The sequence below is a fragment of the Cheilinus undulatus genome, linkage group 6 (genome assembly GCF_018320785.1).
Source record: "Cheilinus undulatus linkage group 6, ASM1832078v1, whole genome shotgun sequence".
In the NCBI taxonomy this organism is placed as follows: domain Eukaryota; kingdom Metazoa; phylum Chordata; class Actinopteri; order Labriformes; family Labridae; genus Cheilinus; species Cheilinus undulatus.
In genome coordinates this window covers 45,745,359-45,772,976 of record NC_054870.1, presented here as the reverse complement: position 1 = coordinate 45,772,976, position 27,618 = coordinate 45,745,359, and the positions used below count along the sequence as shown (strand labels likewise).

The window sequence follows — 27,618 nt, the reverse complement described above, 5'->3', positions numbered from 1 at the left end:
TGGGGCATTTGCTTTCCAACAATCCCTCTGTTGCTATTGTTGTTGTTAAAAGACATGAATTCTCAGTAATATTTCTCACTTTATGTGGTACACTTATCCTAATTTCTGGTTGAGTTATAGAGTTTTGTGACGGCGTCCCAGGATCTCACTATCATCTGTGCCTGTGATGCTTTTTTGCAAATGATTGACTGGATGAAGCCAAGATGGAACATTTGGGACCAGCATGAAAGCACAGCAGTAACACCAAAGTGTTGTTGCCAAAAATGAACAAAAGCTCAGGTCAAACAGGTTGGTTTGCAGGGATTTTATAAGGGGAATAGGGTGTCTAATGCACAGCCACTGGGAATGCAGACTTGAAAGATGCCAGAGAAATTTAAACTGTGAAGCTACAGACTAATTGTACAAGGAGGGGAATTTAAAAGTCTGTTTTCTCATGTTCTCTATGCTGCATTGCTCATCCCAGTAATCTAACTGGGACTCAAAGTTTTGATGGCACATCTCTTCGTCTATCTTTATGCGCAAAACCCATTTTGCTTTCTGGATGGGTTTTAAGAGATAAGAAACCCCATCCAGGAAGACAACTCATCAAGAAAGCCAGTATGCAGTATCATCTGTGTGAGGCATGATGCTTGGAAGGGAAGGTTTGGGTGGATGGAGCAGTGGAGAGAAGTTGAGGATGCAGCCAGAAAGCACACCAGCATCACCAAAGTGGTTTTGCTTTAGTTACTGCCAAATAAAACAAAAGCTGAAGCCAAAGCTTATGTCTAAAAGGTTTTTTACAGAGGTTCATTTCAAGAAATTTGGGAAAGGCAATGGCTAATAAGTAACTTTAGGGAATGCAGTTCTCATTTTTTGTCCAATCAAAACCCTGGAAAGAGCAAACATCTCATAAAAATTTCATTCAAATGCAAAGAAACAAGGTAACCAAATAAAAAGAAAGAGAAAATTGCCCACTTTTACTTCCAAACTTTCTCTAAGTTGCCATTGTTAATATTTGGATTAAATTGGCTCCAAATATTATACCATACTTCATTTAGTATGCTTATCTTCTTTCCAGGTGGGTTTTAGGCTGCTGTGTCAAGTTAAAGCAGAATACAGTGTCGTCTGATGCCAGAAAATTGGATGGTTAAAGCCATGGAGAGACTCTAAGGAAGCAGCTAAAAAGCACACCAGTAGAGCAAAAGGGTTTTTTTTTCTTTTTTATGCTGATGCCAAGAAAACAAAAAGATTGGTTGAGGCTGGCCAAAACAAAGTTTCTTTGCTACTCCATGAGAGGTAATGATAGTCATTTAGAGTTGTGGACAATACATTTTTGGGGTACAATCTTGAAAAATGACCTGAAATCATCAGGATATCTTTTGAAATGTTGAGCATATCTAACACTTAAAGATAACGCTGTGCTGCCTGTCTTGACCAGGACACCCATAAAAAAAAAGATTTAAACCTCAACATGTTTTTTCTGGTCTAAATTAGTGTTCAACAAACCACAAAGGTCACAGGTCCATTCACTGTAAAGGCAGGTGAAAGTTTGTCTGTTTGGAAGTTGCCCAGAAACGGCCTCTGTGAGAGGTGGTTCTGGTGGACTTGTGGTCAGTGGACCAATCAGAAGGCCAATGAAGAGTCAATTAAAAATCACTCATCTTACTGCTATAATTGGTAGTCTGTCTGTCTTGATTTGTACGCCACACTGTTGCTCCAGTTGTCCTTGATACCTCACAGAAGACTTCTTTGGTGTACTGGCTCGAAAATGGTGCCTTAATAAAGTCATAAATATGTACAGATTTTCAAAAAAATCAAAATTGTTGCGCCTTTGCTTCATCTTGCCCCCCTCCCCATCTCCATCCTCTATTACATAACTTCCTCTGTGTAACACATACACTCTGCGTTCCTTTAACCTCAGAAGTCAGAGCTGGGAATGACCTCACACATGAGTTAAATGCCTTCCATTTGCTACAAGTTTGTAACTGGGAGTACTGGGGGCTGCTCTGACTTTCCTAGTTGGAATTCCGAGTTTAAGGACGGATTTTTGATGACTTATCTGACCGGCAGCTCGGAATTTCCGAGTTCCTGGATTAATTGGAATGCACCATGATGGTCGACCCCTGATTGAAGCAAGCTCTCTTTAAAGCACTTCTTCATGCTCGTGTCAACAAGATACCACAGGAAGACGTGTCACACATCAGTGTTAGAAATCAGGGTTTATTTTCTGTTATGTCAGCTGTAGTTGGCAGTGCTGCATAAACATGTTTGAATATGTGCCTGTCTCAGTGCAGCCAAATGGTGTGATGCTTTGTTAAAGCTGCACAATATAGTGCATGCTTTCAAACTTTGTAAATAAGTCAAAAGACATAGCTTCAATGCTCCCCTTATTGTGTTGTTGGCCTATCACTGCAAATACACAATGGCACATGGAGACACTAAGCCATTATGTAGTTATTTGGGGGGAAAAGACGCCCCTTTCTTTGCAAATTGGTCTTATTGAATTAAGCATGTAATGATGAGGTTGGGAACAGCACGGTGTTGACAGCTGATAGAAGTGTGCAGCACTTTTAACTTTCAAGAACTTTCCAGAGATCAGAAAACAATTCCACCTCTGTATGACTTTAACATAAATATAACAATATGTAAACTAGGGTGCTAAATATTTCTTCGACATTGCTATTTATCAGGACAAATTTATAACAAAAAATCTTATGACATACTAGTCTTGCGGGATTCGTGCCACAACATTTTGTCACACCCATACCTCCACTTTAACCTATCCCTAACAGGTCCACTGGCTCTTTCGTCATTATGTTTATACTTTTCATTTGACACAAAAAAAAAAAAAAAACACTCAGAAAATGTATCCCATGCTCATGTTTGGTATCCTTTTTTCTGCACTCAACTTTATGATATGAAAACTATATATTTTCTAAGTTTAATTTACTGTATTAGATTTAGGACCTCCAAAAACACAAATCATCCAAAAATTGATTTTTAGAAATTGTTATTTAAAATAATATAACCTCTTTTTTTTTTAAATATCAGAATGTAAAGATGATGAAAAAAATACCAGTGCCAGTCCTGTATTGTCCTCTGCCCCCTATGTGTAACATTAATTTTTATATGAAATTCAAATGATAATATTTCCTGTTATATCTGGCCCATTGGCATCAAACAAAAACTGAAAGAAAGCTTAACAATCATTTTTTCATTAGAAAGCAGTTGCAATTCAAAACATGGCTTTGTTTTTATGCCATCATGTGACAAAAATAGTGGGTGATGAAATCACACCAGTGTCATCAAAAACGCCTAAGGGTTAGGGATGATGACTATCCAAAAAGAGCCAACATGGTACCGGTAGCAACAAATCCAATACCTGCCAGACCAAATTAAAACACAGATATCGATACTTTATTTTGAAACACTGCCACTCAATGAAAAGCAAGAAACAAGTTATGGAATATGTGTGATTTATGGACTGGCACCATATAAGGGTATTTCTACAAATCATTTATGATACCCAGACAGATTTTATTCTCCTTCAACACACGATTTTTTTTCCTCTCAAAAGTACTGATTCAGGCACCATTTAGGCACTGGTTTTGGAAAAAAAAAAAAAAAAAACAATACCCACCCCAACTTTTACCATTTAATTTTTGTTACCCTTTATAGTGTACATAGTGAGAAACTTAGAATTAAAGAGCTTGGACCTGACTGGCCAGATATCAGGATGAAGCAGCAAAGATGTGACAAATATTAAGAAGTAAGTAAATCAACCAATAAATAATAGTTTTGTGGGTTTAAGCGTTTTTGTTGCATTCAGGTCCGGTATATTTATGTTTTTTATTCAACCAGTCACTATTGAAGCACTGACTACTTGCACCTTATGCCTTTTGTTAATTTTTCTATTTAAAATAAACCAGCTCTTTAACATAATTTTGTCATGTATTGAGTTGATAATGTGTTATAAGTTAAAAAATTAAGTTGACTGTCATAAGAGTTAGTTACTTGTGGCTGCTGATGACCCCTATTACAGGCATCTTATTTTAATATTTGTTCACCAACCAAACAAATGCAGATGTAAAAAAGGCATATTAATATAACTTAACTCTTGGTACCTCACATACATATCAAATTGGGATTTTGTTGTAGCCCACCCTGAAGAAAAATGCACCAGCCGCCACTTGTGTACACCCAACTTTAACACAGTGTGTTCGGTTTATGACCCACATTGTTCATTGTGCTCTCCCAGAACCCACTGGCTCTTTAGCACCTTGTCTGAGAATGTCCAGAGGTTTTTGGCTTGTGGGGTGAAGGTTCTTAACATCATTACAACACCATCAGGGAAACAGCTTCCATCTTTCAGATGATGATTCTCACCTTTCCCTTATGGACCATACAAGTGAAGTCTGGCTGTCGGGCCCTACGGCTGAAGAAGAAGATTATTTTTCAGCAGTGGAAACCTCCTCATGAAATCTCGAGCACCCGCTGGCTTTAAAGCATTTTAGGCATTTCTTTCCTGAAACTATCATCAGCAAGAATCAGTAATGCACAACAAAACAACATTTTAGGATGGGAGAATTTAGCTTGAAGGATAGTCTTTGTAAATGTGAATGCTCTGCCTTTAGGTTTTACTACCCTGTTGGTTAGAGGGGTGGAGGTTGGACTGAAGATTAAGTGTTCTAAAAAATATATACCTCTGACTTTGTGTAGAGCGTATCTTTCCTTCTAGGTGTCTGTGTCAATGAAGCGAGGATACAGTATTGTCTCTGTGTGCCATGAAGCCTGGATGCAAAGTGCTGGATTGAAGACGCCAAAAAGTGGAGAGGCTTTGAGCTTGCAGCCAGAGAGCACAGGTAGTGACTTTTTTTACTTCCCTGATTCTCCCAGCATGCACTGAGACTTTCATGTGAGTGCAGAACTCAGTGGCGGTTATTCCTTGTGCTTCTGTGATGATTTATGTTTTTCCGGCTTTGAGGATTTCACATCGCTCTCTTAGGACACTACAGAGTTGGATAAATGTAATATGAAGCCTCTGACTCTGTAGCTTTCCTTAAAGCAGCGTGAAATCCATCAGCCAGCTTGCTAAACAAAGTTTGTGCAAACAAGTTATTTTTATTTTTTTTTGCTGAAGTGGCTTAAATATTACACATCTTAGTCTATTTATGGAAACAGCAGCCAAGTCTTTTACTCTGTCTCCTCTGTTGTATTGTAAGGTTTAAGATAACCCACGTTTCTTTTATTTATTTTTTTTTAATCAGCCTTAAAGCTGCTTTAAGTTTAATTTCTGGCCTAAAACACAAAGAGAGCTCAAAGGATCCTGCATTATTGTTGTGAAATGGATAAAGTGAAAACATCTGTATTCAGTCTGAACATCTATGCACAGTCTAAACACTGAGTGGATTGCATGAATCCTGGCATGTCGTGTCAATCTCTGTGTAATGCAGCAAGATGGCAGCAGCAGAATTTTGATAATGTTGTCATGGAAACGGGCGATTGAAAATAAGTAGGAAGTATGAGCTCTTCCTGCTAGAAATGTACTGTGCTGGCATGCCAAAGAAGCGCAGCGTGAAACACAGAAATGTAGGGAAATGAAAACGTTGTTTTTAAAAATGTATGATACGCAGGAACATGATGCCGTCCTGTGGCTGCTTTCAGAACAGGATGAACTTGTAGAAAGATCCAGAAATCAGCTTTGTGTTCAAGCTTCATTCTTTCTCCTATTGTGCTGCTACTGTCACATTAAATATTTTCTTTTCAGTCCCAGCAGGTACTAAGTAGATTAACCTCCAAGCAGGTCTTTAATTGTCACTTTCTCAGACATGTACTGCAGCAGACATTCCTCTGTGTCACTACAGCGCATAATAAGGTGTTAATTAGAATATATTTGTGTGCATAATCACTTCAATCAAAAGCTCTTTTTTTTAATCAGAACAGCAGACAGAATGCACTTAGACTCTTTCTGATGATTCCTTCTTCATTATAGATGAAATTCACATTCAATTAAAAGTATGTTTCTTTGTTGTTTTGACCATATATAAAGATGAACCTACAGTTTCCACCATCTTCTGAAAGATGAAGCCAAATTATCCTGACCTTGCAAAGCAGCTGGGTTGGCCAGATTCCATGTCTATCATCAGGCAAATCCATCTTGCAAAGCTCCAGTCTGAAATGTTTGTGCCAGGTCTGGAAAGAGATCGATGCAATTGTTGTCATTTGAGGAGAAAGAGGCAGTAGCTATGAGTGGGGTTTAGTTGTACTGGAAGCCTATGGCAATGGCTACTGCTAGTGTAGCTCTTAGCTCAGATGTAGCTATAGTTTAAGTGCAGTTTTAGCAGAAATAGACCACATTTAACTGAAGAAGAGACGTGTTATTTAGTCAAATAACTTTAGAACCATGACTCGTAGCCACATACTTGTTTTCTCGTCTGGAAGCCCTCCATTGTGCCGTTCTAATGACGCCATCGTGCGTGCTACAGAACATTTTCTAGCGAGGCTGGAACTTGGGTGACTTCCTGGGGTATTTAAAGTTTAAATACATACAGGCAACTCCAAAATTGAGCATCTTTTTATCAATGTATAATCCATTTTTCAGTCATCCCTGCCGCTAGCAGCTAATACCACGGCTATATTGTCTGTTTCCCAAAATGCATTGTGACTGGGCTGAAACAACCAATGTCAGGCTGCTCTGTCATCATGCATGCTTTGCTGAGCAGCACCTGTGTAAACTCTAAGAACCTGGATAAGAGATCCTGATTGACTCATAATTGAGAAAAAGAGACACAGAGAGGCTGGGACGTGTCCCTCTGTGTCACTGCAGACAGGAACTGCTTTGAATGATGGCTCACAATCCCAGAGGCACAAGGACTCTTTTGTAAAAATGTGAATATTTTGAAGAGTTTTTGTTGCAGAATGGTTATTTCTAAACTTTTTGGTTCCCAAGAGATGGGAGAACAAGTTTGAGCAGAAAAAAACATTAGTCATTAATGTTTACTGGGATTAATACATAAAAATATTTGCTTTTTAATTTCCTTCAAGTGATTTCTTTATTCTTTATAATTGCATACCTTTTTTAAAATTTGAGTGACATTACTGTGGCACAAATATTCTTGAAGCCCAGGTTGTCATGAATAAAAGGATGTTTAGAGCTTGACTGCAACACAGGGTTGATGTTTTACAGGAGGGCCCAGAGGGTTAAAGTATCTAAACTATTCTGCACTACATATTATACCGTACATATATACATGTATGTGTACTGTACATGTACTACAAATTATACATGTTATACTTCACATTTGAGCATCTCAAAAATTTTACAGTGTGAAGGAGCTGCCATAAGTCTTGCAAATCTGTGGTAAGGTGGGTCTCCTCTAGCCAGAACAAAGCAGAAAGTCAACCTCATTGAAAGGCAATGCATACCTATAAAAAATATGAATAGAAGCACCCAAAGTCACAGGTGGGAAATCTTAACCCCTAAAGCCGGTAATTCAAATAATAAAATTATTTTTTTTTTTTTTTTTTTTTTTTTTTGCAAATGAAATGTTTGTGTAACCTTCTACCAAAATCCAAAAGAAGAAAAAATGACCAAAAGTGTAACATATATATTTTTGGTTTCACATTTGATACATCAGGCTTGTGTGGCAACTGGAAATCCACAAGAGGGGATTTTTTTTCTATCATTTATCAGATTGTATTTAAAAGTTTTCAAAGTAATTTATTGATCATATCAATTAGATAGAGGTCCCATAAAAATGTGTATCAAATGCAATAGTCTTTAAGGGGTCACTCAGTGGTTAACTTCACTCATGGTGCAAATGTGTCTCTTATCAAAAACAACACAGCTTTTGCTCTGTTTAACAGCTGTTCTGTTCTGTGATGTAATGTGATGTGGAATTATTCTCCCTCTATTTGATACTGTGTAGTCAACAGTCGACAAGAAAAAGTACAAGAGTACTGTATTCAAATTGAAGTTGAGTATTTGCATTTAAAATGTACTTAAGGTAAAAGTACTTTTTAAAAATGTACTTAAAGGTACAAATACCCCAAAAACTACCCTGTTGCAGTAATTTGAGTACATGTAATAGGTTACTTTCCACCCCTGCAAAGCGCAGGGTTTGGTAGTTGGACTATAAGCTGCTAGTGGAGCGGTTAGCTTGAATGTAGTACGATTCCTTCATAATGATGATTCATCACTAATACTTCTTAATGCAAGTTTCTCACTATCACCAATTTCATGGCACATATACACATAAAAATGCTTAGTATTCTTAAGTTATCAGCTGAAAAATTATTTTTCACCGTGGAAATTTAAAGCTACTGAACAGCCTTGAAATTCCCACATATGGACTAATATAGTGCTGATGAAGGAGACTAGGGATGCACGATAATTATCTGTACTGATAAATTATCGGCTGATATTGCATATATTTTACATATTTTAATTATCCTGATAATAAAATATTAACTGATAAAATCCACTGATAATAAAGGCATTTGTTTTCTTTCTCAGAAGACTACACATTCCGAAACAGTAGGTGTCGCTGCAGTATGAGACCCTCATAGACAAAACCCTGCCTGCTCTGTTTGACGTGCTTTGATTCAGTCTGATCGATGTTAGGAAAGAAGTTTAGCCACAGACCACGGTGGACTTAACATTTTAACCTATTTCTGATATGACTGTCAGTGCATATTTTTAATCTTTATGTAAAACATCAGCTGTTACGGCCGCAGCTGCATCCCCCCCTTGTATAACTAATTACCTCTGTGGAGTGTCTGTGCATGTGTGTGTGTGTGTTTGATTGGCTTGGGTGCTCTCTAGGCTGATTCCTGCTGGTGAAGGTGAGCAGCTGCAGCAGAACCAATCAGCCAATGAGGAACAACACCAATCACTCCAGCCCTCATAAAAGCCTGGACTGCCAGCTTCACCTTAGTTTTGAGCTCACCACTGTGCCTCTTTGTGTTAGATTTGTTTAGTGTTTTGAACTTGTGTTAAGATTCTGTTTGTTAAGACACTCGTTTGATGCACTGGGCCAGGTAGTAGTTTAGTTAGGCACACACTCACATGTAGGTTTTGTTATTTGTTTAGTCACACTAGGTTTAGGGGTGCTGTTCTTTTGTTATTAGATTTGGGTGGTTAGAGTAGTTAGTTAGGAGTTATGTTCAGTTTGTATCACCAGTTAGTTTTAAAACACTAGTTTAGATTCTGTTTTATTTGGTTATTAGTTGAACAGCACTTGTCGGTCCTTTCATTTTGCCTCACTTTTGTTAAACACAATTTTACTTTTGTAATTAATACCTTTATTTTACCAACTACACCTGGTTTTATGTTACTTCCTTCACCCACAATGAGCTGGTTGTAACATTTAATTCTCTTTAATTCTGACTTATGCAGCAAAAACAAAAAACAGACCACAAATACATCTCCATTTGTTAAGGAAGACAGCCTGTTATCATTTGGTTTTATCTCTGATAGACATGATTAAGCTAAATCCTTGTTTAGCTGATTAAAATGTCAGATTTGACCACTAATCAAGATACTTAAATTTATTTCAGGGGAAAAACCTGTCAGTTTGTGTTTGTTGTACTTTAACTAAAAAACAGCTGTAAAGTCAAAATTGTTTTTTGATGTAAACACAAGTGATAATAGTTAGAATTAGTTATAAATATCTTTCTCACCACATATTAACCCCTTCTAACCCCCAGATGTGCATAAACACATCCAATAAACTTACTTTTAAAAATCAACAATTGAAAAAAAAATATCAGTAATCATGCATCACTAAAGGAGACAGGGGTTTTCATCTGACTGAAGTAGCAGTAGCCTCATCATGTCTTAAATTGACAACGTGATTTTATCCAACAAAATAGCCCACTCTGAGCATATTTTTTAACCAATGAAAAAATATTCCCCATCTATCTGCTGTCAGCTTTCAGCTCTTAGTGATTTTACACACTGAATGGCAGGTAACACCAGTGGAAAAGTGTGATGTGGTGGCAGAATTGTCTGTAACACAATGACCATATTTCTCATATCATCTTAATCCTGCATGGCTGTGCTTCATATTAGTTTAGTGGTGAAACAATTGTTTTACCTCATGCAGACCAGAATGTACTGAATATCATCGTATTACTGATTGCACTGAGTCATTATATTTCACAGAAAGTGTTTCAGATTGTAATCAGATATTTCGAGCCCTATAGAAGCCTTAATGAGATATGTTTTGCTCCTATGCTCTATAAACAGTTTTTTTTTAATAAGCTGAAATAAAATGTGACACAGCAGGTGCTCCATGGCACTGTTAAAACAGAATATCATTGCTAGAGGCAAGGTGACATGGATAATAATCTGCCATCCTTTATGTTTAATATTTAAATCCCAGCGGTAAAGAAAGAAAGATGGCGGCGTCCTTGTTTCCAGTGTCCTCCATACTCTATCAAATCAGCCCAGAGTAATCGATCAAACAGCTAAGTGCATTCTCAATTCACAAATCATGTTTTTAAACACGCCTGCATCTTATTTATAATTATTTCCATGCCAGGATAATGATGGTTAAATATTTGTCAGTGGTTTGTCCTATTTAACAATCCCAGATAACACTAAAAGGCGGTGTTTATGTGTGCTCACTGTTTGGCTCTTTAGATTTCCTAACACAGATTTATTCCCCTCCATTTACAACAATTACTCATTTTGTACATGTTGTCTCCCTCCAAACCTGATGGGAATACATTATTTGTGGGTCAATCCGGGGAACAGCAGGATAATATATTGCATTTGTATTAAATGAGCGTACGCTACCTACAGTACACCAGCGTTTACCCCAGAGCTCTGCTGCTGCGCTGCTAACAGAGAGGGAAAGGTCACATAACTCTGCTAGGGGCGGACTGAGCGCTGCGACGTGCAAATGTTGATTAATCCCTTCAACATGCAGGGAAATTTAATATTTGAATTTTAGCTGCTTAAACGTGTAAGTTTTAGGCAATTACAATGTGGCATTTAACTTCAGTTTCAATAATTAAATCATGAATGTTTCTCTATGACATTTAGTTGTGTTAGTCACTTTTCTTGGTGTGTTTGACATTCAAGGCTGTAAGTTAAATATACACCATGTGGGTATGTTTTTCTGCATCAGCATTGCTTCTATGAGTCAATAGCTGACAGAAATTATGATTTGACTCCTGTTGGTAAACTAAATTTGTCATTTTTTCGAATTTTCATCATTTGCATAACAAACTACAGAATGTACTTAAACCTTAGGGTTTTGACTGTGTTAACCTTGTTTTAGTACCCCAGTGATCTTGTTCAGACAACACTCTGCAGCATCACTCACTCTGTTTAGTGAACACAGAGTGTGCGCCTCAGTTCATAATTCAGCCGGCGAGATCTTGTGCAACAATCTAATTATATCTATATTCAAGAGGGATCCGAGTATTTCTCAACGGGCTCCGTGCAGCTGACTGTGTGTGCATAACTGCAGGCTTGATTAACAAGTTGTTGAGTCAGCACATCCTGTAGTAAAAGTGCCTCAAGCCCACAGACTTTCTAACCTACAGCAAGGTGTTAAAGAGGACCTGAGATTACTGCTGATCAGTCCATGCTGACTCTTGTTGAATTTATTTAAAAAGCTGCTGTATTAGAATGAGTGGCAACCAACACTTTTAGATGGTTAAAATCAAATACATACACATGTAGCTTCTTATTTTTTTCACTACATAAACAAAAATGCTTGAAAAAATGCTTGTTTAGCATCACAAAACATTCCCTTTTTTTTGTGTTGAATACAAAGCATGTCAAGTTTCAGTAAGGTCTGACTGCAGGCCGCAGCTTTCAGACGCCGCCTCTGTCAGGACGTAAGTGACTTAATTTGTCGGTAGTACACCATATAAATCATTTTAGAATTTTTATTTTAATTCAACTTTATTCATAAAGTCTGGCAATTACAGTCATATAATAACCTCATTGCAATCATTACAGACTACAGCATTTTACAACATTTTTAAAAAGTTAGGGATCAAATTTGGCAATGTTCATGTTTAGACCCATTTTAGATGTAGTTACATGAACATTGCCTCTTTTTTGCTTTATTAGCTGTATATAAAGCTAATGTAACTATGCTAGCTTCATAGTTAACGTCATTTACAAAAGCAAATGTAGCTACATTAGCAAGTGTTAGCTTCAGAAATGTCAGTTTTTGCAAACAAAGCTAATGCTAACATAGTTTCATTTGCTGAGTAGGTAATGTGGCTACGTAGCTGAAAAAAATCATTCGCTTAAGCAAATAGACAATGGCCTGCTTTAGCTTTGTTAGCTTTAGATAAAGCTAAAGTGGATGCTAGCTAAAGTGACTACAAAAGGCAATGTAGCTACATTAGCATTAACTTTTGCAACGTCAGCTTTAGCAAACATAGCTAATGCTGACTTAGCTATATTAGTTAAGAAGGGTACGTAGCTATGTAGCTTACCTGACTTTGTTAGCTGTAGCAAACAGAGCATAAGCTAATTTAGCTAACAGCTTCTTTTTCTTCATTAGCTTGTTGCTGTTTTATATGAATAAAACATGGGTTTATGAGATTTGCAAAACTGTAGCTCTAGCAGCCTTAGCTTTGTTGTCTATGTAGCTTTAGTAGCTAATGTAGCTTTATTAGCTGCTCACATACCTGGAACACCACACTTAGCTACACTAGCTGCATTATAGTGTTTTTCGAGGAGGACAGGCTTTTTCCCGTAAGCATACTTTTTAGTTGGCTTTGCAGGTCAGGTTTTTTACTTTTAACTCTCGATATCCTCATCCTTACCTAAACTCTAAGTGTAACCCTGACCAGAAGTTATTTTGACATCGTTTGTACGTATTGCTGTGCTGATAGAGGCGTGTAAAATATGGCCACTAGGGGGTGATGTTGAGGGTAGCTAGGAATCATGATTCCCTGCTACTTCTGCACAATGTGATGAAAACTAACTCTGAATGGAATATAATCATCTATGTAGCAACATAGCTAACATAGCATAAGCTAACATAATAATGTAGCATTGTTAGCCTTAGCTATTGTTGTAGCTACATTAGCTACATATTTGTTTTGCGTGAATAGATAATGAGTTTATGAGATTTGTAAACCAGTAAAAGGTGTACAGTCTTTATCTACGCTACCTACATAGCTTACGTAGCTTTGTTAGGTTAAGCCTTAGCTACATTAGCTGCATTAGGGTGTTTTCATGCAGGACAAGGTTATTCCTGTAACCAGATTGTTTATTTGGTAATATTAAACATTTTGTATTTAAGTTTTTGACTTTCAACTTTTGGCATCCGAACCTTTATCTTAACCAACCCTAACAGGAAGTTTGATCTGATTTTTTTTTTTTTTTTTATTGGAACACCAAAGTCAAAATCATGCTTTCCAAATTTGAAAATGCTCTTGCATTCAGATTCGAATTTTCTCTCATAGACCATCAGCAACACAAAGGCGCAGTCTGTGAATTCGGCCACCAGGGGGCTCTCAGTTGACTCTAACAAGAAATGATGAGTGTAGACGTGCTGGCCAGCTCTGCTCATGTCTTACTACTTGTTCTGGATTGTGGCATCTGTTCATTAAAAACTGCACTCCATGTGTGTATGAGTAGTAAACCAGTGGTTTGCTTTCGTTGATGAATATCTCCTGTTGAGGGAGAAAAGCTTTGAAGAAACAGAGAGGACACTGAACAACTTTTTCCCTAATCACGAGAAATTCATCAGTGAAACCAAAACATTAGTTTACTTAATACCCCTTAATGAAGTGCATGTTTATTGCACAGAGTCTTATAATTAATTGCTTTGTAAGGCAACAATGTTACAGGGGTTGGGGTGGGGGTTAAAATTCTGTTATGGTGGAGGATTTGATTTAACTCACAACTGATTTCAGTGAAAAATCATAATCCTTCAAATGTATACAGATAGATATGTAGACGCATCAGGGCAAAAAGTCTACAAATTGATATATTGTTCCGTATTGTTGGACCCCAGACATCCTAATGTAGTAATCACTGTTATTCACAAAACCCAAGGAAAGTTGTGCTACTTTAAAAATGTGTTCTTATTGGTTGCTTTCTGAGTTATGTAAGACATAATCTGGCCAAAACTTTTATTCTGTTTTATAACTTTTGATTTAACAGGAGCTGATGTAATCCCTTTATGTTATTGTTTTGATCATCCTTGCAATTGAATGCTTTTTAGAGCCAGACAATGCATGTGGGTTCAGAGTAAAAGTGGCTGTAAATTATTTTCTAGTTTCTGGAAATAATAAGCAGAATTAAAAAATGCTGTTTACACAAAAGAGAGCTCAAAGTGCAATAGAAAATACTGGCCTTACACTTGGTACGGTGCAGAAATGTGGAATGATGAGAATAGTTTGCAGGGCCACACAGATAAATGTTTGCTTTTCTCTGCCGTACGTTCTCATAAAAAGCACTGAAGGTCAATATATCTATATCTAATGAAGATACCCTAAGCTGCAGGAAATATGGCTGATGTTCTGAGCAAAAGGGCAGCTCGTTAATCTCGTCACAGCATGGAAGCAAAGCAAATTTGAGAACTTAAATGTCTTTCAGCAGGAACAGCATAAAGGAGACTGAATATGTCAAATATTAAGGTCAGACAGGTGCTTCATTCTGATGTATTTTGATGAGAACAGTCGTTTTAAAATTGATCCTGAAATGACTGCTACTGGTGGGACTATTGTTTTCAGAGCTCCTGCAGGAAAAACTGCTTGTAAAGGGCAGAGTGAGTACACTGAGCACTGAAGAAACTAGACTTATAAAAATAAAGAATCCTACTGTGAACAAACAATCATAAAGTAAGGTGTAAGAGAAGCCTGTGACCTTTATGAAAACCTCTGTCATCTCACTCTGTGTTTCTCTGCTGGTGGGGATAAAAAAGTGGGTCAGAGCATGATGTCACTTCTGTGGACAAGTGCCTATGAATATCACTGCTTTATTTGAATCACACTGCACTAAAACCAGATGAGTTTCTAAACCCAGGTTGTTTTAATTATCAAATAAGATTTTCTTTTGCAAAAAATGAATGCAGAGTTGTTGACCATCACCTGTCTGCTCTTACAAGTGCAACATTTTTAAAAACTGTTAATAATCTTTTTTTTTTTTTATCTTTAATTTAAGAGGACAGCTGTAGCTTGGCATTCCTTTCACCAAAACTCCTGGAGATGGACTGGACTTTTACTCCATCGTTGCCCTGGTTGAGAAGTGCCAAGCAGTGTGGGGATACTATCGAGCCCCTGGCTGAGTGCTGCAGTGTTGGAGCATCTACTCTTTGCAGCTCCAGGTCGCAAAGAGGAAGCCTCCGACAGTCCCTATCCACCAAACAACTAACCTTGCAAAGCAGATGGAGACACCCGTTTCCTTGTTTCTCACTGGCGAATCCATCATCCATCGACTGCTATGGTTCACGTTATTCCTATCGGTAGCTGCACTCGCACACCTCAGTCGCAGCTATGTCACATGTGGCTCTGATTGGCCCGTAGAGATGTGACAGACAGAAAGTTCATCCAAACACATTCGAGTTTTTTTCAAATCCTCTGCCCTTTCCCAAATGCTTAGTATGAAAGGTTTTCTGGCATGTCAGGTTACTAAACAACAGCACAGAGTACAGTCTTCTTAGAGTTTCTGGGCAGGGTCCTGGACAGGGTACCATTTGGGGACTTAACTGTTCTACAGGGGGACTTCAACACTAACATGGGAAATGACAGACACCTGGAGGGGGTGACTGGGAGGAATGGCTTGCCCGATCTGAACCCAAGTGGTGCGTTGTTGTTGGACTTCTGTACCAGACATGGACTTGCCATAACAAACACTTTTTTCAAGCACTAGGATGTGTTCAACTGGGTGAGTAGAGATGCCTTCTGGAGGATTCTGGAGCTCCACGTTGGCTCATCTAGCTGATGTCTGCACTATATTCTGGTAAAGAGAGTGTTGTGAAGTGTGGTGGATCCACCTCTAACTTCTTCACAGCTCATTCTGGGGTGAGGCAGGGGTGCGTCTTAGCCCCTATGTGCCTCAGTACCTGTATGAACTGGATAACAGGGTGGGTAACAGGGGCTGTTTCCAGGGAATACACTTCTACTGGGCCTAAACAAAGATCCAGGTATTTGGGGATGCCTTGGATGCTGCCATCAAATCTTTGTCTGTAAATGGTGAGAGCAGGGCCGTTTCTAGTTGCCAAACTATGGTGGAGAGATTCCTAATCCATTAGATGATCCATAAACAGTCTATCACACTTATGAGCAAAATGGGCTACAGTCATGATGACCTCTCATATTGAATTATTTATGGTCTTAACTTGTTTTTTTTTTCCTGTGGACAGATGTAACAGTTATATAGAGAATATAAAATACACACTAAACTCAATAAATTAATCAGAATTAATCCTAAAGCAATGTTTAGTGGCAAATATCCCAGAAACAACTTCCATTAGACAATAACATAGCAGACATCTTCACAACAACACAGTTTATCATTGGAGCTTATTTAATTCTTCTACCCTACATTTATTTTTAAACATATAAGGGATAAAGACACTTTAATTTTCCTTGGATGAAACTGAACATTCAGCTTTGGGGCCCCCTAGTGGCTTGTGGGGCCCTATGCATTTGCATGGTCCACATATAGCAAGAAACGGCCCTGGGTGAGAGCGTGGAAGTTGTCGACTTGGCATCGTAAGCCATTGATCCACTGACTGGGAGGCTGAGCTTAACTGCAACCCTGGACTTCTGGATGGGGTGCTGGGTTCGCTGAGCAAGACAGTAAACTAGGATATTAATCAGTGTTTTTTGGTCCTTTGTCCTTCTGGTCTAAGTATACTCTTGTGAGGCCCGGGTGTTGACTGATGGCCAGAGGCGCCGAATGGATTCCTTTGTAACAACTTCTCTTTAGGTATCATTGGCAAGACCGTGTGTCAGGAGAGTGAGGATGGGAAGCTTCAGTTGCCTGATGAGGGAACAGCACCTTTATGGGCACCTGGTGTGCTTTGTCAGGCCTGATCCAGCTCACCACATAGGCTACTGGGTGCTCAGGACCCAGTGGACTGGTCCAGATGCCGTGGGCAATCACGTGCATTGTGGAGAGAGCAACTGGGGGGATTTCTAGAGAGATAGGGCATGGGAGGCCAGAGCAGTTCAGGACCAAGGTTAACGCAGCAAAGTGCCATATGCTCCCATACCCGATCTGACCTGACAGGGATGCTCATAAGTTTACCTGGTACCAGAGCACCCTAGGCCGAAGACTGATGATCAACTTTGTTGTCATTTCATCAGATCTGTGGCCATATCTTGGGTGAAGAGAGAAGCTTTCAGCTCACCTGGTGGTGACTCAGATCAGATGGCGAGGGTAAGCTGCCAGGCAGCCCTGGTAAATTGGGTGAACTGGGAACATTTAGCAGACACCCCTGTCCGTGTGGCTTTCAAATCCCACCTCCAGAAAAATTTCTTTTGCATCCAAGGCTGGGGACCTGGAGTCAGAGTGGTCCATGTTCAAAGCTCCCTCTGTGCAAGCAGAAGCTAGAAGTTATGGCCTGAAGATCATTGTATGTGTCGTGGCAGCAACCCTTGAATCTGCTGGTGGACATCATCGGTGAGGGGAGCCATCAGACTAAAGAAGGAGGCCTTTTGGGCTTGGTTAGCCCAGGGGTCTCTGGAAGCACCTACTGGATGGCTCTGAGGGCTGTGGCTTCAGCTGGAAGGGAGAAAAATCATGCCAAATATTGTGGTCAAACAGGTGTTGCATATTGATGTTTCTATCAAAATTGATGATTTAAATAAGAGAAAAGGAAAAACTAGATATGTTTCTGAGCCAGACTGATTATACTATAAAATAAAATGAGTTTTCTGTGACTAAAATGAATACAAAGCACTCTCCGTTGTTTTGTTTGTTAAATAAATCCAGCTCCCTTTTTCTTTCTTTGTCGCTTGCATAAAATAACAAATAATAAAATCATGCTACCCTCATGCATTAAGTCAGTCAGTGTGACTGTGAGTGCCAATGCAAATTACAATAGAAGATGTCTCCATGAATAAATTAACTGACTTTCTTTCAGGGACATCAGAACATTTCCTGGACCGTCTCCACTCCCAAGATCCCCGTCCAGCTGGAGCAATCCGGGCTCGGAAGCTAGACAGCCAAGTTTCTGCTCTCCCTCGGCATCTACCACCGAATCGCCCTGGAGCAAGGCACTTAACCCCTTACTTGCACTGGTGCTCAGCAACCAGCTGCACAAGACTGATGGCGGTGCAGCTCCCTGGTGTGAGTGTAGCTATACGGTGGATGAGGATATAGGTCATAGCAAGAATCATATCATACACAAGCTGTCAGACTATTCCCACTGCAAGTAAACATTAAACATGATATGGACACAGAGGAATCACTGGCTTGGCATGGTGTGTCTATATAGGAGGAGGACATAAAGAAGATGGGGAATGAGGAAAATAATGCACTTTGGGTCAGAATGGAAAAAAATTGATTGAAGACGATTTTATGTATTTAAAAGCAGCCTTTCCTAGATTAGATGATAATATTAGTTGATTGTTGTCTCTCATGTACAACTGGTTCCACAAATTCTGTAAACCAGCTTTTCCAGAGCCTGAGAATACAAATTTGAAACCTGAAACCCCTCATACAACCTAAAAGAGACTAAAATTATTCACCTATATTTTAGGTGCTCTGCCTTAAACTCTACATGGCAGCACTTGCTTCCAGTTTGACCTGAAGCACTTGATGGCACTTACTGATGTTGTTTCTTCTTGTCTAGATCGTTGCTTGTGTTGTTCTTGCTCTCAAATGTACGTCGCTTTGGAGAAAAGCGTCTGCTAAATGACATTGTAACATAGTAACATTGTAATCTACATACAGTGCCTATAAAAAGTGTTCACCCTCTTGGATTTTTTATTGGATTTTCATGTTCTTTTTTCAGCATTTAACTCCAATTCCAATAATTTAACTCCAATCAGCGACCCAACGGATACTGGGTTTAGAACATTTGACCCTAAATTGGTCTTGGTTATGTTGAGCAAAAAAGGTAATTAATGGGGTTTAAACATGGATTGGTTGATATATGTATTTATGTAGCTTATGTATAATATAAACTACAATAAAACACCAGTTGAATTTTGTACAGGTGTAATTTTTAATCCTAGTTGTTGAGATTTAAACTGTCTGAAGTTCTATTTTCTTTATGGAACAAGTTTTTCATTTTTATCTTTATTTTATTTAATTTAATTTTATTTATTTTTTTATTTTATTTTATTTATTTTTTAATTTGCATTATATATATTTTTAATATTTTTTATTAAACACAAATGTTACTTTGTAAGGGCCAGTGTTAATTTTGGCAGCACTTTTTAATTTAGTTTTAATTATAGTCTTTTGCTAAAAATATCTTTTACTTTTAGTCATAATTTAGTCCTCTAAATTGTTTTAGTTTTAGGTGATGAAACTTCCCAACATTTTAGTCAACAAAACTGATAGTAAATTTAGTCGACTGATTGGCTCTCTCCCAGCTTACCCCGCCACCATGCAGCAAAAGTAGTTGTGACCGGATATATGCCTAACTTGCCCCTTTTTTCTACATAACAAAATTAGGTCTGATTGGATAAAGTCTCTGTCAAACATTTTCGTCTCGTATTTATTTGTTGACTAAAGTGCCAATTAATTTCGTTTTAGTTTTTGTCCATGTGTACTTGTTTTTATTAGTTACTGTCTCGTTTTCGTCAGGGGATAAAAGGCTATTAACGAAAACTATAACAAAAATAATTAGTCAACAAAATTAACACTGGTGAGGGCTTCTTGTTTAAATTTTAATTGTGCATGCTTAACATATAAGAGATTGCATGTCATGTGTCTTAAAAGCTGCTCATGGGTACCTAAATTTGCCTCGGGATAAATAATCTATCTATCTGTCTATCTATCTATCTATCTATCTATCTAAGCATAAGTATTCTATGTGTGCCATTTTAGAGGTGGGGTGGGTTAGGGTGCCCTTTCTTTTTCTTGAGCCCCTGGCCCCAAAGGCATCTGCGCACACTCCTGGTAAATACATTTCCTTAAATGCATGCTATTCCTTAAATCCAGTGATATATCAAAAGTTGGTATCTGCAGTAATCAGACTCCTTAATGGCTGCTTAGAGAGAATCTTCTTTTATAAATAGCTCAGTGAAATGCTATGGCTCATGCATGGCTAATGAATTACAGTAATGTATATTTATTTGCTTGCAAATAACCATCAAGCTAAAAACAAGTTAAAAGTTTCACGACTTTAGATTTGTTATATTATCTTCCTAAATAAGATCTGCTCATAAACAGTCCAGTCACTGTTGTTTTTAATTGTTTTCAGCCCACAGGTAAGCTCATAAAATCATTTTCCAGCTTCACTTGTTTGCACAGCATAATGCCTCGGCTTGCCTAATGAATATTTAGTTAAGGCTAATTAAATAATCAATCAGGCAGGCTGTATCCCCGCCCCGACCTGCCCTGGAGGCCCATCTCCTCGCGCGCAGACACGCCTCCAGCTCTCATCGTCTGATCACATTTCCTCATGTTTCCTCCTGAGTGAGCTCAAACGGCTCAGCTGTCATTCCCCCAGAGACTCACTCATCTCAGGCGTGATAAGAAACTCTCCAAAATGAGCTAACAAGTCGCCGTCCCACAGCGGGCCATCTTTTCAACTACATGGTGAGCAAATCCGCATCCTAACCCTGCACACACGATCTAACCTTACAGTGTAATAGTGAAGGAGCAGACACGCGCCGGTGCTGCTCTGCATACAGCAGCAGATGGTCCATGTGTTCGCCGTACTAGTCAGATTACCCGTCCATAGTAAATCCAGGGCCTTGCTTTTGCAGAATGGGGGCAGAGAGACGCGTCAGCTGAGTTAATGCTAAGCTGTTGTTTAATGCAGACCCTCTGGCTGAAGGCCTGATTCTGCTGCACACGTGTGAGCAGCAGAGGGCTGGCCAGGAGTTGTCAGTCCACTCTTTAACACGCAGGTGAACTTGGGCTGCGAAATATAGACACTTTTTTTATCATTTATCAGTGTATTTTTGAGTCTATATTATTTAAGAATATGTGGAATTCTTGAAAACATTGTTCGCAGAAAGCATCTCTAGCATCAGTATGAGCTTCGAGCTAATCTATCTGAAATGCTGAGTACAGATGGAGAATCTGTTTGATGCCATTATAACAAAAACAGATGTCCTAGGATAGACATCTAATACGGAACAATTTATTGCTGTTTTTTAATAAATAACCCTCAGGCATCACTAGAGACATTTTTGTCCATTTGGTCAAATTTTTCTTCTTTCTCTTCTCACCATTTTGGCTGTGTGAGTGCATATAGTCTATTTTTTTGCAGCAAAGTTTCTTTCTAGGCAAATTTTTGAATTCAAATTTCAATTTCTCTAATAGTTCAGGGGAACACTAAGAAACAAATTTAGTAACCTTTAAAGTCATTGAGGACAAAAGTGTGCACTTCCAAAAACTGCTATAAAAACTTAACAGGTTAATATTTTTTTCTGCTTTTTTTTTTTTGCATAAATCTCTTAAACAACTTCGCTGTGCTCAAAAGTACCAAACATTCAATCATTTTGAGGATTTTAACCCTTTAAATGCCAGTTTGACTACTTAAAGTCAATGTAGTTTTTTTATGAAATAAAGCAATAAATATGAATAATAATAATAAAAAGTGATATCTTCCTTAAACCAAATGTTTGATGGCTTGGGCATTATTTCTGAGTCCAACTTGGATATGTCAATGATGAGTCAAAATATTGACTTTAAAGCATTTTTAGTTTTGTGTAGCATCTGATTTAAAATTTACTACCCTTTTAAGTCGTTAAGGACAAAAAAGTCCACTTCCGAAAATGGCATTAAAAAAATATACATTAATATTTTTTTCTGCTTTTTTGTTCAAATCTTTTGATCAACATCAGTTCTAATCAAAACAATCATTATTGAATAATTCTCAGGATTTTAACCCTTTAAATGCCAGTTTGATTACAGGATGATCATATTTTTTCTAAAAAAACATGGATTATTTTCCAGATAGCTATTGTTGCAGGTGGGGGGTGTTTTTTTTTTTTTTTTTTAATCAGTCCTGAGTATGTCAAACATAAGCAAAAAAATTGACTTTGATGTATGATTAGTTTTTATGTAGAATCTGATTTAAAATTTACTAACGTTTCGAGTCACTTGAGGACAAAAGTGTCCCATTGACTCCCATTCAAACCACATTTTTTGATCTTAAAGTAATCAAACTGGCACTGAAATGGTTAAAATCCTCAAAATGATTGAAGGTTTGGTAGTTTTGAGAACAGCTGAAGTTGTTTAAGAGATTTGTGCAAAAAAAATGCAGAAAAAATATTAATCTAAGTTTTTATAGCAGTTCTTGGAAGTGGACATTTTTGTCCTTAATGGCTGTAAAGGGTAGTAAATTAAAGTACTCCTGCACACTGTCTAAATTGCACACTGTCTAAATTGCACAAACATGTTTAGAAAAGTGGGTGGAACTGGTGAGGAGCGAGGGTCTCCATCACACCTCACCAGTTCCATCCAGATTCTTTTACAAATGTCGCCAACATATTTGTGTAATTTAGATGTTACCTCCTCTCTAGTGATTTAAATAGGTGTGTCAAACTCAAGGCCTGGGGCCCAAGATCCAGCCATGGTACAATTATACCCGGCCTGCAAGATCATGTCATATTTCTATTAGAACTAGTAGGTCAAGGTCAAGGTCAACTTTATTTATAGAGCACTTTCAAAAAACAAACTTTGTACCAAAGTGCTGTAAAGGAAAATTAAAAAAGAGTATATTTGAAAACATCAAGTAGAACAGATCATGACATTGCAAGTATGTTTAGTACATCAGTGTGAGGAATGTAGATTTCCTCCAGCATGAAAATGTTGATTTAACCTTGATGATTTAAAATATCTTTAATTACGTAATAATTCAGGCTGTGGGAAGGACATTAATTTGTGTTTTTATTTCATATTTTCAATTTTGTATCTCACAGTTATGACCTAAACTTATGATTTTGAGTTTTATCTCATATTTTGACCTTTTAGGTTCACCATTTTTAAATCTTAGGTTGTATTTTGACCCCTTTTTTTTAAATAAAAAATGATGAATAGTTTTTATTTATTTTTTTTAGCTTCTGAACCTCAACCCTCCTCTTTCCTGTGGGTCTTTCTCTGCAGTATCTAATTTCTAGGAGATCTTTACAATTCATTAAAAAAAATAGAATTATAAATCCATATTTCAATCACACCAGAAGGACAAAAAGAAAAAAAAAATGCTTGTACAGATAGCAGTGTAATAGTCGCGTTATTGGTCTTCAATGCCCCAACTCTGTTTTAAATCACAACACTACCTGCCAGATTTATCCTAACAACTGAAAGCTCCTTTTATCAAGATATCTTTCAATGAATGAATCCATTGCTGTATAAAGAGAGAGTGTGTGGTGGTTTCCACCTAACTGCTAACATCTTTTTGGCGGCAGTGCATACCAGCCTTTGTGTTTGGTTAAAATTATGCCCAGAATCATCATTCAAAAGTATGAATTCAAGAGAACAAGTATCTGTGACTCCAAATAGTTTAAGAAGAAGCTCAGCTATTTGGGAACAAAGGGCTTTTTTAACTCATTATTTCTGTTTTAACCCTCCAAACTTTGGAGACCTTTTAGACTCGCTATTTAAAATTTTAACACATATTTCGACTTTTTTAACTCATGGTTATGAATTTTATTCTCATATTTTGACCTTTGAAAAATGATTTTCCTTCTGAAAAAGTTATTTTGACATTTCATTTTGTGGTTTGACCTTTTGTATTAATAACTTTGACTTTAAATCACAGATTTTGAGCCTTTAAATGAATCATTTTTGGCTTTTTTAAATCTCACAATCATTTTCATGGGTGTAAAGTTTTTCCCAGAAATTTATGACTGCTGTAAAAAGGTTGCAACTCTATGGTAAATGTTGAACCTCGTAGGGCCTCAGGCTAGATCTAAATCCAGAATCTGGTCCCTTCTGGGATTGAGTTTGACCCCACTGATTTAAACTATGACTGTTTCTGTACTTCTTGATACCACCAATTATTAAAATACTAGAGGTTTGATCAGTTAAAAGGAGTATTTTAGGGGTATAAACACCTGTTTCATCACGATATGATGTCAATATTTTGCACAACCAATGTCACAAAATCTACCACAATACGATTTTTAAACAATACAGGAGCCTATGATTGATATGAGATTATTTTATGCACATATTTCCCACAGTTAGAGACAAGCAGTTTCAGCAATTTAAGTACTAAAATGTTTCTGTATTTAATTAGGAACATAGTATGGACATTTTTATTAAAATATGTTGATTTTAAAACAGCAAAAATCTTAAGAACCAGATATTTGTATTTCCTTGTGTACTCTGATCTCTCTAAAGCACTAATATGTACTTTTCCTGCAAACCTTCATGATCACGGTTAGGGGTGCACTGACCCACTTTTTTTCCTTTCTGATCCGATTCTGATAAATATGTGCTGATACTGATACTGATACTGATTCCGATAACAATTATTTTTGTTGTTGGTATAATGTGTGAGGTTACATGAGGCTGTAGTAAACCACCCAGCTCCTCTTATTTAAAAGCAAAAAAAAAAAAAGATGAAAATTACTTGATTTTAAATGTATTCCAAACCAGCCATCATTTTATGAACACGGGCTTGAAATCCCTGTCTATAGTGCTCTTTAATGAACCTCCCGCCACTAGAGACCACTGTAGCGTCAGTTAATGGCCGCAGCCTTCCTCTCTGACCCTTCACCGGATGTAAACACTGAGAAGCTCAGCGGTGGCTAAGCTGTTAGTGTATAGTAGGAAAACCGTGGTACGACAGTTTTCCAAAATAGTAAATGGAAATAAAGTGGTATGTGGGCTGTCGAGGGTTAAGCTCACGTATGACTACTCACCCGAAGTGAAAAGAGGCCAAATATCAAAGCACGATATCAATCCGCAAAGAGGAATGAAGGCAGGTGGCGCAAGCTTTCAATGCTAGCCACGCTGTAGAGAGTATATCAGGCTAACGTCACACCCACTCTTCTTTGTGTTCTCTCATCTTTAGACTAGTTTTGACTATTCTAAATATGGATTTACATTTAATCGACTAGGTATTTATACCGCTAAGAACATCCCTAACTAATACTAGCTCAGTTACACACAGACTGTCTCGTGTTAGACTGCGGTGCGTTTATGGTCTACCACAAACTATAGGATGGATTTGGATCGGTCACTTGGATCAGCGCTGTCAGTCAGATATCTGATCAATTAATTACGTCCATATCAGACCTGATACGAATATTGGATCAGATTGGTCCCATCCCTAATCATGGTGCAGATGTGTCAAATCAAATGCTCCCTGCCCAAGGGCATAATAGGAAACTCAGCCCACATATCCCTCCAGATTTGAAATCCAATGTAGTCAACAGAGGTGGAAAAAGGACAGCTGTAAAGTACTCATGTAACACCCTGAAATACTACTCAGTTACAGTAAGCTGAGTAACTGTGAGAAAGTTACTTTCAAGACTGCTTCTACAGTAACACAAGATACTTTATTAGCATCAAATCAGCATGAACTACCTTTAGATTTATAATGGGGTGATGATGAGGTGACAACAGGAGCCTGTGTGCATAGAAGAATTATTCCACTTCATCTTGTCCTGCCAAAGGTCACAACAAGTCAAATCCTGCATATTTTTTGATATTACACAATCTTTGATGCTAATGGAACTCAACAGTGAGACATGACCTGCTTAAGAGAGAGGAAAAATAACATTATCATCTGTTATCATCATCAGATGCATGTTTTTTTTTTTTTTAGTGTCTGTTTGAAATAGGAAAAAATCAAACTGAACAGAGCTATTAGAGGAGAGAGGCAGTGTCAATAGAAGTAAAGGTGGACAGCTTCAGGTGGATTCAGCAGAGCCTTGTAGCCATACACAGTCTTTTTGTGCTATCTCATTACTTTGGTTTTTGGCATTAATTTATGTGTGTGCAGACAGCTGGAGGGTATGCACAAGAAAATCTTGTCAGACCGCTGCCTGTCATTGCTTTTGCCATATTTTAGCATTTTCTCTCACAGCAACATGCACTTCAGATTGGTCTGTTTTCCAAATTTCACACACATTGGTGTGTCACATTTTTTGCTGATGGGCCGATGAGGGTTCACAAGGCTTCCAAGGCCAATGCAGAAGTTCCACCGATACATTGGTGCATTGCTAGTGAATATGCTATATGCTAGTGCATATTGAGTATTGGCAAAAATCCAATGTTGTGCATCTCTATTTTAAATGAGTGCGTATGTGGCTTCTAGGGCTTCTGCAGCCAGCCTCAGTGGGATGCTTCATGTACTGTGGCTTTTGCACTTGGCTTCACTTTTTAACGTTAGAGGTTGCCACTTGGTTTAGAGGTTGAACTTGATAAATTGAAGTGATGTTTCCATTGTCCTGTAGCTCAGTATGACTGACCGGTGGTGCAGCAGTCACCTCACAGGATTGAATCCCCAGTCAGACAACAGCCGTTTTGTGTGGAGTTCGCATGTAACCCGTCCATGCACGGGTTCCCTCTGGGTACATGCTCCCCTGGTCCTTATACATGTCTGTTAAGTTAATTGGTGGCACAAAGTGTGAGTGATTGGTTGTCTTTGTGTCAGCCAAGTTATTGACTGGCAACCAGTCTATGGTGTACCTCGCTTCTCACCCAGCGACAGCTGGGATTGGCTCCATCACCCTTAGACCCAAGTGGCATAGGCAGTATTGACAGCAGATGGATGGATGCAGCTATGTTCTCTTTTTGATATCCAGCACGTTACTGTTTGATTTTTTGCAGTTTAAGCCTCTTGTTGGTTTTCTTTTTCCATTTGTGTTGAACCTGAGAAAACGTAACTCTGACAGAGGGACTAATGATTTCCTAATAAGTGCACTAGAGCACCTGCAGTAGGGGGTTTGTTAGGGGTGTGTTGGATTGATTGAAGTGAGCTGCACTGGTTGAACTCTAGCAGGCACCTGCTAACACCAAAGTACAGCTGGCTCAGAGTCAGTGCATGAACATAAACAAAACCATGGTGCAAAACTTTTAATTCATTGACCTACTCACTACAGAGAGGGAAAACAACTCATAAAGCAATTTTCTGCTCTGGTTAATAATTATGTGACCATGCTGCCTCACAGACCTGCAGTATTTCCTTTATTCAGGGCTCTTTAGGCTGTGTGTGGCTACACAGAGTATATACCACAATTCCCCGAGGCATTGCATGAGTGTTACAAACAAAGAAAGAAGCATAACCTCGCCTTATTGAGGTTCTCCTCCAGAGCACCAAATAAACAGGGAGCACTAGTCTGTACTACAGGGAAGCGAGTGACTGATGAAGGTTTTGCCTCAAACAAAAATTAGCAATTCATAGAGGTGAAGTCACGCTGGTGGAGCTGTGCCGCTGCTGCTCTGGCCTAAATTAACCCATGGTTTTACTCATTTGAGGAATTTTTGTCATGGCTACATGCACGGATAGAGTCTTTTCAAACAAGGTTATAGAGAAAGAAGGAGAGTAAAAGAGAGCTTCTGTT

At 38.2% G+C, this 27,618-nt stretch overlaps 1 protein-coding gene across 1 annotated transcript in view; it reads left to right on the top strand.

Moving 5' to 3' along the window:
* The first annotated feature begins 20,624 nt into the window (after positions 1–20,624).
* Positions 20,625–27,618, top strand: part of eys (eyes shut homolog) — a 425,152-nt gene continuing 418,158 nt past the window's right edge. The window contains exon 1 of the mRNA XM_041789003.1: positions 20,625–20,686. The gene's annotated coding sequence lies outside the window, so the exon portion shown is untranslated. The remainder of the gene's footprint in view (positions 20,687–27,618) is intronic.